Source organism: Microcaecilia unicolor, chromosome 10 (genome assembly GCF_901765095.1).
Source record: "Microcaecilia unicolor chromosome 10, aMicUni1.1, whole genome shotgun sequence".
NCBI lineage: Eukaryota > Metazoa > Chordata > Amphibia > Gymnophiona > Siphonopidae > Microcaecilia > Microcaecilia unicolor.
The window spans coordinates 47,928,714-47,941,103 of NC_044040.1; the positions used below are offsets into that span (position 1 = coordinate 47,928,714).

Here is a 12,390-nt window from a genome sequence, read left to right on the forward strand (position 1 = left end):
TTCAGGCATGTCTCAGTGCATGTGTAAATGCGTGCATCTCATTTCCCTAGGGTAATTTTATAAGGACCAAGAGCAGGGCTTCTTTTGAGGGGGTACTTGGGGGTACTGAGTACCGGCACCTTTTCTATTGTCCATGGTCCCCAAGTTTTAATGAAAGAGCTCAGGCTCTACACACCGATTCTGCTTTGGCATAGATTCTATGACTGGTTGCAGGGGGCCTGGCTATTGTGGGGTGGGTCCCCTCAGTGATGACCCCATCCCTGAAGGGTGGCCTGGCATTTGAGTATTGGCACCTTTTTCGCTAGAAAAAACGCACTGACCAAGAGACATTCTGAAATGCATTTGGTCCTTGGTTCCTTTATGTGAAGCTTTTCATTTTTGAATCGTGAATGCCCACATTTATTCTGTTGCTCTATTATTCTCTGTGAAATACTACAAAAAAATTGAATTACCTGCCAAATGGCTTTTGTTATGAAATGCTGCCTTCAGTACTGCTCTTCCAACAAACATAATATGTTCTTGCAAGAATTAGTTAACAGCCAGAAATTTGTGCTAAGGATAAATAATGCAGAAACCTTGCAAAAAGAACATTTCCCTTTGATTGTCTAATTTGATCAATTTACAAGGCAAACAACAGTGATCTGAAATTAGTATGGTGAATTGATCTTACCAGTAGGGAATTCTTTTAATGTGGGCGTATTGATTTCTGTGAATCCTGTAAATACAGTACATGAGTATTCTTCAAGCGTTCTGCCTTTGTGATTAAATGCCTAGCAGAACCCATTTCTTTCTGAGATCTGCACTAGCGGGGGAGGGGGGAATTATACAGATCATTTCTTAGTTTCAATTTACTTATATGCCCTAACCTTTAGTGTAACTCTATATTAGGTTACATTGCCTGGAATGCCAATTAGAGTATGAATAAGATATCATAAATATATATCATCCCACAGGCATCTTCAAAACCTGTTTCAATGAGATTTCAGCAATAAATTTCTAGCACAATTTATTGATTTAAGGAGAAATGAAAGAGATCATTTCCTCCTGTTTCTCCAAGCCAGTTTTTTTGTTGTTGTTATCATAATGATATTTCTGCACTAGCAGTTGCTGGTTTGGCCAACTGTGATGTTATAAATTAGGAACAGAAAGGTTGTTCTTTTAATACTACTAACAATAATCCCCTCCAAGGGTGGTGGATGGGCTTGTACGCATCTATGAATAAGAGGGCTATGCTTCAGAGCCACCCATAACAGGCAGGCTTGTGGGGAGAAGCCAGACTAGGGGGTCCTTAAACTAAACCGTGGTAAACACTTACACCCAGATTCTATAAAGGTCACCCAAATTTGAGTGTGATCTAAAGATGCCATTAAGGAGCCATTAACAAGCAATAATTGGATGCTAACATAGTAACGTGTAACATAGTAAATGACAGCAGATAAAGACCTGTATGGTCCATCCAGTCTGCCCAACAAGATAAACTCATTTTACTTTATATGCATACCCGAGTTTGATTTGTCCTTGCCTTTCTTGTACTAAGTTCTGAAGCTAACGTTGAAGCCCCTTAAAATTTACACTCCAGCCCATCCCTATCTATTTAGTCACGATCAGGACTTAGACCGTAGAAGTCTGCCCAGCTCCCATTTTGTTTCCCAATTACCGGCGTCACCACCCAATCTCCGCTAAGATTCCGCAGAACCATTCCTTCTAAACAGGATTCCTTTGTGTTTATCCCACGCATGTTTGAATTCCATTACTGTTTTCATCTCCACCACCTCCCGTGGGAGGGCATTCCACATATCCACCACCCTCTCCATGAAAAAAATGCTTCCTGACATTAGCCCTGAGTCTGCCCCCCTTCAACCTCAATTCATGTCCTCTAGTTCAACCACCTTCCCGTCTCCGAAAAAGGTTCTTTTGCAGATTAATACCTTTCAAATATTTGAACGTCTGTAGGTGCTCTCCATCAGTCAATCGTCAACCTATGGAAACACATGGACTCCCAAATCTGCATAGCAATTATTGTTATTTATTGGCTCCAATAAGGAGTTGTGTGTGCATTTAACTGTGCACTATTCTATAACACTGGTGTCCAAATCTCATAGGGCTTCTTTTACAAAGCCAGGCTAGCAATTCCTGTGCAGCAAATGAGAGGAAGCCCATAGGAATTGAATGGGCTTCCTCTCATTTGCTGCACCGAGAATCGGCAGCGCAGCTTTGTAAGAGGCCCTTAGTGCATAACCCAAAAGGGGTGTGACCATGAGAGGGGCAAGAGTGGGTCAGAGATGTTCTGAAAATTTGGGTGCAGAGTTACATAGAATACTGGAGGTATGTGCCTAACATATGTGTCAGGATTTACAGCTAGTTTCAGCAGGCATAAGCCCTTGTGCCCAGTGACGATCCTAGGTCGGCTGCCACCTGGGGCAGATCACCGATGCGCATCCCCCCCCCCCCCCCCCCGGGTGCAGCACGACCCCCCTCCCCCCCCCCCCCCCCCCCAGTGCATCAACCCCTCCCCCCCGGGTGCATTCTTGGCTGCTTGAAGCAGCCGCGAGGCTCTCGGCTCCGCTGGCTCCCTGCTCCCTCTGCCCCGGAACAGGAAGTAACCAAGAATAACTATACTGGATCAGACCAATGGTGCATCTAGCCCAGTATCCTGTTTCCAACAGTGGCCAAGCCAGGTCACAAGTACCTGGCAGAAACCCATACAGTAGCAACATTTCATCTACCAATCCCAGGGCAAGCAGTAGCTTCCCCATGTCTGTCTCAATAGCGGACTATGGGCTTTTCCTTCAGGAACTTCTCCAAACCTTTTTTAACCCAGCTATGATAACTGCTTTACTACATCCTCTAGCAAAGAATTCCAGAGCTTAACTATTCATTGAAGACACACCTTCCAGGACAGTTAAGTCTATCAGTACAGCTGTGACCGGGAAGCTCCCCTCAACAGAAACACCCAGCAATTCAGATCAATCTAGACAAGTATCTTTTTGATTGTTGTGACCAAGTGAAAGGTATGACTTGCACAAGAGGAAATATATCATAATCCTAAGCTACAAACAGGTAACTCCACAGGAAAGGTATCCTATTCAACAGTAGGACAAAAAGTCATAGGCTCCATATATAGAATAGTGTCTAGTGCTGGGATCCATAACCTCTTGTTAGGCATGACGATTTACACCAGGTTTCAGTAGGTGTAACTTTTCACGCCTAATTTAGATGTGGTTCTACTAAATTCTATAATACAGCGTGCATCTTTTGTCCATGCCCACATCCTGTTCATTTTGCTGCCATGGGTGCACCCCTTTTTCTGATACACGGACTAGAATTTAGGCATACCTCAATAGAATACGCCTAAATAGATGTGTGTGTTAAGTTCTAATTACTGCCAATTAGTACCAGTAGTGGCTTGTTATTGCCCAATTATCTGCACTGATTGGCTCATTATTCAATTAGGTTGTGTGTGCAAAATTCACTCATTGTCCTTAAAAGGATCCTAGTTTCATCACCATTGGCTTCTTCAGAGGACTATGCTCCTGTTCCTGTGGGATATTAGTATACAGAGCTGTAATGTCCATAGTAACTAATAAAATCAACTGATCCATTGGTAAAGAACAACCCTGCAATTTTTAATTAAATCTGTAGAATATCTTAGGTATGATTTTATACAAGGGACCAACGGATTTAAATATGCATCTAAATATTTTGATAATGGTTCAAGTAAAGACCCTGTACCTGATACTATTGGACACCATGGTAGACTTCTGAACAATTTATGTGTCTTAGGTACAAAACAGCAGATACATGGTTTAACAGGAGTTTTTTCATATAGACAGACATTCCTTGGCTGATATAGAGGGGCATAATCGAACATCGCCAGCCAAATAGATCGCCGGCGATCTATTTTGGCGGCGGCGCTACAGCTGGCCTGAACCGTATTATCGAAAAAGATGGCCAACCATATTTTTTTCGATAATACGGTTTAGCCCGGCCAAATGCCAGAGTTTGCCGGGGTTGAGATAGTCGGTTTTGTTTTTCAGCGATAATGGAAAAAAATGCCGGCAATCTCAAACCCGGCGACATCCAAGACATTTGGTCTGGGAGGAGTCAGCATTTGTAGTGCACTGGTCCCCCTCACATGCCAGGACACCAACTGGGCACCCTAGGGGTCAGTGCGGTGGACTTCAGAAAAGGCTCCCACATGCATAGCTCCCTTGCTTTGGGTGCTGAGCCCCCAACCTCCCCCAAAATCCACTACCCACACATGTACAACACTACCATAGCTCTTAGGGATGAAGGGGGCAACTACATGTGGGTACAGTGGGTTTTGAAGGGCTCCCATTACCAGCACAAGTGTTACAGGTGGGGGGGGATGGGCCTGGGTCCGCCTGGCTTAAGTGCACTGCGGTACCCACTAAAAGTGCTCCAGGGACCTGCATACACGCAGGCCTCTAGGACTTGTTGCTGCTGTATAACCTTGCCACACCAGTTGACACCTGAAGACTAATCTCTTTTTAAAAGTCCTTTATTTGAATAAGCACGTTTACTCACAGTTAACTGCAGATCAGAGGTTGTGCCCCACTGGCAAAGAGTCTCCCTGGTACTGAGATTAGCAGTAGGTCAGAGCTGGCAGAATGGTGTACAATGCCCTCTTACAGCTACATTCAAGGTAATAACTAAGTCCTCTAACGTGGGTAACACATGAAAGGGATCTAAAAGTGACTGACAAAAATGGCCACTACCTCATGGACTACCGGAAACAAAACTGGACACACTCTGAACCAGTTAGCAGGGGGAAAAGCACCATTGAAGTAGAGCCCACTACCCTTCATCCACCACAATGCATTGCTGATGTGACTCTGCAGTGCACCTAACAGAAAAGGTGTCACACTCACCCAAGAGCCACATCACAACCAGGGAAAGGCTGTCTGAGGATAGAACACATTCTGCTGTCATGGAGGTGGGTACGGCATTTGAGGCTGGCATACAGGCTGTCAAAAAAGGTTTTTAGTTTTATTGTTTTAGTGTGGGAGGGGGTTGGTGACCACTGGGGAAGTATGGGGAGGTCATCCCCGATTCCTTCCGGTGGTCATCTGGTCAGTTGGGGCACCTTTTTGAGGCTTGGTCGTGAAAATAAAAGGACCAAGTAAACCCGGCGAAATACTGCTTAACGACGCTTTTTTTTTCCATTATCTGCAAAAGCCGGCCATCTGGTAGCCACGCCCATGCCCGCCCATGTCCCGCCTTCGCTAAGCTACCGACACACCCCCTTGAACTTTCGCCGGCAAAGCGATGGGAAAGTGGCGATGCTGTCAAAAATGCCGTTTTTGATTATACCGATTTCGCCGCTTTTAAGAAATCGCCGGCCATCTCCCGATTTATGTCGGGAAATGGCCGGCAATCACTGGATAATGTCTTTCTCTGAAGCCACAACAATCTCCTTTTGAAATTGAATTGTTGGATCCTCTATTAATTCTACATAAAATTGTGTGCCATGTGACTGACGATATGCCTCTTCCACATACCGTTCCCGATCCATAATAACTATACCTCCTCCTTTACCAGCTCTTCTTATCTCTATAGATTCATCATGAGCTAATATCTTCAATGCTTGACTCTGAACTTTAGATAAATTGTGTTGATATGGGATTTTAATGTGTTCTAACATATCTAGTTCCCTCAATATCAATTTTTTTCAAATGCTTGAATAATTAAATCTGGAGGTCCTGATGGATTCCAAGCTGAATGCATTTTTTAATGGGCCATATGATAATCTCCCTCCTTTGGAGTATCCTGAAAATAAACTTTTAATTTTAACTGTCCAAAAAAATCTATATAGATCAACTCTTGTATCAAATTAATCATATTGTGTAGTAGGAACATAAGATAACCCAAACTCTAACAAAGATATCTGGCTTGGTGTCACCACTGGTGAACAAAGGTTTAAAATATTAGAATTTAATATTTCATTCTGGTTGGTCTGTGACTTCTGTTTGTAGATCTGGGTTGAGCATTATGGGTCACCGATGAATTCATCTCTTCTTGTGGGGGTTGTAAAAAAGTATCCACCGAATGGGCTGCTTGAGTAGATTGTTCTGTCAATGTTATGCCAAAATATTTGTATTGCATCATCAACTACACTGAGAACAGATTATATTAATGTAGTACAATAATATATAAAACAAACTCCAACATAACTACAGAGCAACAGATGACATTTGCTTATAATAATCCTATTCCCACCCTCATTCCCCCCCCCCCTCCCACCACCAAACAGTATGAACTGAAGCAATGTTAAAAGGTCCAGTACAACTCTATGAATTTTCTAAACAAGTTGTTTCAAAGGTGGACAGTTTGGACTCTAGAATTAAACAGTTTGATATTGCTTGTAAGAAATTTGAATCCCAAATTGGAGTGATAAAACAAGCAGGAACATCTGGGAATAAAGATAGTTTGTATTTGCATAGACAGGTAGAGAGGAGGGGAAATCAGTTTAGAGCTACCTAGTTGAGATTTTTACATTTTCCAGTTGTCCATTATTGTCTGCTGAGATATTACTGAGAAAATATTTCAAAGAAGTTTTGGTTCTGCCTAATGCAGATACTATGGTTGTTACTAAATGTTATTACTTGCCTAAGAAAGTTCTGAAGGAAGCCCAGGATGAGTTGTCACCAGATGTATTAACCACTGGGGTTAATGAGATGGAAAATTTGACTGCCTTTTTTAAAACTTCTCAGGATGATATAACAATATGTTCCACTCTCCTGGTTTCTTTCTCTTCAGAGGTAGATAAGGTTGCAGTTTTGAAGAATTGCTTTAGAAAGAAAGATTTCCTATTTTGGGGGGGGGGGGTAGAAATTCAGATTTTTCCAGATGTGTCTAGGATTACTCAGTTGAGACGTAAACAATTTCTTCAGTTAAAAGCAAGGGCTTTAGCACTTGCAGCTATTTTCTTTCTGAATTACTCTATCAGATGTTGAATATGTCTTCTTTGAACCAGAGTATTTAGAAAGAGTGAGCCCGATATTCTGCTGGCGGCGGGCAGCATTTTTATTGTCCACTACTGGCATTAAACCCAGATATTCAATGCCGGGTCATTTCCAGCAACTAGCATTGAATATCTTGGGGGATTTAACCACTATAACGTTAACTGGTTATGTCAATACTCATCTCTAACCGGTTAACTTTTTAGCGGTTAAAGATAAGACAGCTACTTATGCGGTCCTATTTGACCACGAAACGTATCCAGATAGGTGCTGAATATCGGTGCCTCACTGGATAAATCACATGATATAGCCAGTTCTATGCTAGGCACTCACTAGCAATCTTCAGCAGAGATAACTGAATATTAACAGTCATCGATATGCTATTTAAGTGGTCAACAGCCATGTCTGGCCGGTTAAATAACTTGAATATTGGGTGGACTGATATTAGATAGGGAAGCTAAATAAAGTTATCATGAGTGGTAAGAATTATCATCCTTCTTGATATCCAGGTTGATAAAGACTATGGGGCCAATATTCATACCATGGAAGTAACTCCCATAGTCGGCAGTGAGTCCGGGTATTCAATGATGGGCCATTTCCGGTGACCAATATTGAATATCCAGTTTATTTTCATCCGTTTATCTTTAAACTGGCCAAAAATATCCCACCTTTTCACGTGGCCAAATATAGCCACTAAACCAGCTTTAAAAATAGGTGGATAGCTGCTTACCAGGATATTCAGCAGATATAGTGGGTTATCCCCCGATGAATATCGTTGGATAGCCGGTTAGGCACTATTTAACTGGTCAGCAGCCATCCTGACTGGTACTATTAGTCTTGATTTCTAGATGTATTTTTTTTCTTTCCTTTATTGTTCTTTCCTTCTCCCATGATGTGGACTAGAATGTTTTTTTGGAAGTGCTTGATTGTACTTTTTTGTGAATATAATAATTTTTTTTTTTATTTGATTCTGTGAGGGAATGTTGTTAAGGGTAACTGGAAACTTCCTATACACTTCCTTAAAGCCCCTTAATCAGAAGTGTCAAACTGCAATCTTGAAGGATCACAAACCAACAAGGTTTTTAGTATACCCTTAATGAGTATTCATTACAGCATATAAGAAATGTTGATCTAAACTCCAGGTACACAATTTCAAATATAATTTATGAGGCTGAAACGCTTATGCACTCAGGATAAACAATTTAAAACACAGGCTTCTCAATTGTACGCATGTTTCAGAGATAGGGGTTATCCTAAGAAGACAGTCAGGAGAGCTCTGAAAAGAGTCTGTAACATCCAGAGAGAGCGGTTATTATGTCCCACTTCTCGTATGACATGTATTTTACCTTTTTATGCTCTAATGCAATTGATTCAGCGATCTGTTCTTCGCCATTGCTCTATATTGGCACTTTTTAAAGGGTTTGAAGAGGTTCCACAATTTGCTTACACAAAGGGTTCTAATATAGGCAAACTGTTATATAGGCGAATTAGTGTTAATAGTACATGTCAAGACAGAGCAGGATATAGAGCATGTGGTCATTGGGTATATTGCAAATATGCCCTATTGGTAGATCTGGTTTGGGTGCCTAAACTGGGGAAATACTTCTTTTTGCACAATACCATGGACTGTGAGTCCTTCAGAATGGTTCATGCGGTTAAGTGTCCTTGAAACTTATGGTATATCAGGGAAACTATTCGCAAAATTAAGATCCGGGTGGCACAACACCTTAGTAATATATGATTACAGAACAGGGAAGCTCCATTGGTTGTACACCAGATTGAGAGTCATTCAGTGGATGATTTACAATTTGTAGTACTTTTACAATTACCCCCAAATACAAGTTGGAACATTACTCAAAAAGTGTGTTTAAAGGAACAAAAATGTATTTTTTTTGTGGGACACAGTAGAGCATAATGGGCTTAATAGAGAGGTTGATCGGTCAGCACTGCCAGCGGGGAGGATTTGATACTGCCCCCTTTTAGGGAGGGGAGGCTGCTTGCTTTTATATATCCGCTTGAGAGTACAATGCGCATGTGTTAGTGTTCTTTACATTGGAACGCCATTGTGGAATGGTCTGTTGGTTCATGCTCAGTCAATGCAGACAATATATTTTTATATTTATATTCACTTTGACATTTGGATCTTATAGTCATAGGACAGCTCGTGCAATTGAGGATATTACAAGAAATTTTTGCTTTTCGGGTTCTGGTCTCTTAAGAAAGTATTTGAAACATGAGCCATGTTGAGACCAGGTTCTTATTGCGTTTCGCACACAAGTGAGAGGGAACAGAGAATTTATCATCGAAGTTTTTAAACTTTGTAACAAATCCTGCAGAACCTGTTAGGAGTGAGTGCGTGTGATAGTGGATCTCCACTGAGAAAAGTACTGCGAAATTTTGAAAATTCTATAAAGCCTTATTGAAAGTGAAGAAATCATTTATGCAAGATACTCTTTCATCAACATTAATGAACTGGGAAGATAGTAATCAACTAATTAGTACACTCTGGGGGTTCTGAGGGATATTTATTTGGTTTTATGTTTTTGTAAGAGAAGTTGTGATATATGAATAAAATAAAATAATATTATATTTGAAATTGTGTATCTGAAGTTTAGATCAACGTTTGATATATGCTGTAATTATTATTGTTGATTTTTGTGATTGATTACCCTGTTGAATATTCATGAGATAAGTTTGCATACACTACTTCTACTGTATGCAAATATACCCCTTGCATGTTCATTAGGGATGTCCTGAAATTCTGACAGATTTGTGGCCTTCCAGGATTGCAAATTGATAACCCTACCCTACATACATACATGGGTGACAAGGATTCTATAAGTGATTCTCCGCTACACTGAAATTATGGCTTAGACAAAACTTCTTTGACATCTACCTATTCTATCTAGAGAGAAAAAAATATGTTTTCTGAGCTTTTCTGTACAACATGGTGTTTTGTGTGACTTAAAAAAATAAATGGTGCTATTTGTGATTACCAAACTGTTTCTTGTATATACATGCTAGAAGCCCCTTCTGAATTACTTCCCTTAGGCTAAGCTTACAGTATATTGTATACTTCATACTTTTTAGCCCTGCTTCAAATATATTGATCTGTTTTCCTTCTTTTCTCAAGTTAGCACATATTTTTTATAGAATTCAGTGGTCTGTATAAATGTCCTGCACTCTATCAGGTCTTAAATGAAGACTAGCTAATCCTTCTTTTGTTAGTTCTGTTGATTCTCCACTGTGAAGGATTTTTGGTTTAATAGGAAAGGGAGAGTTGTAGTTGCTTCACCTATTTCTGCAAAGATAAACATTTATGTATTAGCTCAAGAGATGTTTTAGAGATTCCTTACCTCTAAAGAAAAGCATGTGTTTCTTGAATAGTACTCTAGCTATTTAACTCAAGTCATAGCAAGATGCTACAAAAAGGTTGTCTTTGAGTTCTTGAGAAGTAGACCTAAAATTTCAAACAGTAGTGTCACATTAGCATAAATCACATTATTTTATATGATTTACCTCATCTCTTATGAATAATGAATGAGTTTGCTTAGCAAAGATGTGCATGCTACGCTGCTCATTAGCATATTTTCCATGTTAGTTGATTCAAGTCCAAGTTAATGTAGAACAGTGTAGACTAATGCAAACATTTAAGGAAAAAGTCAGGTGATCCTCAAGACAAGCACACCACCCAAACTCTCGTCCACTCTCTCATTACCTCTCGCCTCGACTACTGCAACCTACTCCTCACTGGCCTCCCACTTAACCATCTATCCCCCCTTCAATCCGTTCAGAACTCTGCAGCACATCTTATATTCCGCCTGGACCAATATGCTCATATCACCCCTCTCCTCAAGACACTTCACTTGCTTCCGATCAGGTACCGCATACAGTTCAAGCTTCTCCTTCTAACCTACAAATGCACTCAGTCTGCAGCCCCTCATTACCTCTCTACCCTCATCTCCCCTTACGTTCCCACCCGTAACCTCCGCTCACAGGACAAATCCCTCCTCTCAGTACCCTTCTCCACCACCACCAACTCCAGGCTCCGCCCTTTCTGCCTCGCCTCACCCTATGCTTGGAATAAACTTCCTGAGCCCTTACGCCAAGTCCCCTCCCTGCCCATCTTCAAATCCTTGCTCAAAGCCCGCCTCTTCAATGTCGCCTTCGGCACCTAACCTATTCAGGAAAACAAGACTGCCCCAATTTGATTGCCCCTATTTGACTGACTGTACATTTGTCCTTTAGATTGTAAGCTCCTTGAGCAGGGACTGTCCTTCTATGTTAAACTGTACAGCGCTGTGTAACCCTAGTAGTGCTTTAGAAATGTTAAGTAGTAGTAGTAGCAGTAGTAAACCCAACTAAATGAGTGGGGCTCTAGTGGCTACTAATGTTCAAAAACCAGAGTACAGTAAAAGGGCAGTTCTATAAACTGGATGCTAACATTTATGTGCCATTGTGAATATAAATACTAGCACATACGCATGTAGGTACACACATGTGTACATGTCAGTATCCAGCTCATTTTCGAAAGTGATTGCTGGCTTCCGACACAAATCGGAAGATGGCCGGCGATCTCCTGAAACCGGCCAAATCGGTATAATCGAAAGCTGATTTTGGCCGGCTTCAACTGCTTTCCGTCATGGAGCCGGCGAAATTTCAAGGGGCCGTGTCAGTAGGGTAGTGAAGGTGAGACGGGGCGGGACAGGGCGTGCTCACGAGATGGCCGGCTTCACCCAATAATGGGAAAAAAAGCCAGGCTTGACGAGCATTTCACCAGCTTTACTTGGTCCCTTTTTTTTCATGACCAAACTTCAAAAAGGAGCCCCAACTGACCATCTGAGGGAATCAGGGGGTGACCTCCCCTTACTCCCCCAGTTATCACCAATCCCCTCCCACCCAAAAAAGCATCCAAGTGCATTTTTGCTTGGCTTTTTCAGTAGTACCAGTGGGATTTGAACCAGCCACCTTTGGATTACAAGACCGGTACTCTAACCACTTGGCCACAGCTCCTCTTACTTGGATGTCCCTCCCTTTTGATTATGTCCCTTCAGGTCTCTCTCAGCCAGTCACAGACAGGGGTCTCTCTCAGCCAATCACAGTGTATTTAGCTGTCTGTGAGTGGCTGAGAGAGACCCCTGTCTATGATTGGCTGAGAGAGACCTGAAGGGGCATAATCAAAAGGGAGGGACAGCCAAATAAGTGGCACTATGGCCAAGTGGTTAGAGCACCAGTCTTGTAATCCTGAGGTGGCCAGTTTCAATCCCACTGATATTACTGAAAAAGCCAAGCAAGCACTTGGGTTTTTTTCCACTTTTTTGAAGCCGGCCATCTGTAAACCTGGCGATCTCAACATTTGACTTAAATGTTGAGATTTAGCCGGCCCCAACCATATTATTGAAAGAAA

At 41.7% G+C, this 12,390-nt stretch overlaps 1 long non-coding RNA gene across 1 annotated transcript in view; it reads right to left on the bottom strand.

Annotated features, from left to right (window-relative positions):
* The window catches only part of LOC115479308, a 17,111-nt gene continuing 4,721 nt past the window's right edge, over window positions 1-12,390 (bottom strand). The window contains exons 2-3 of the long non-coding RNA XR_003943649.1: window positions 3,768-3,778; window positions 1-11 (exon numbers count right to left, since the gene is read on the bottom strand). This is a non-coding gene — a long non-coding RNA (uncharacterized LOC115479308). The remainder of the gene's footprint in view (window positions 12-3,767; window positions 3,779-12,390) is intronic.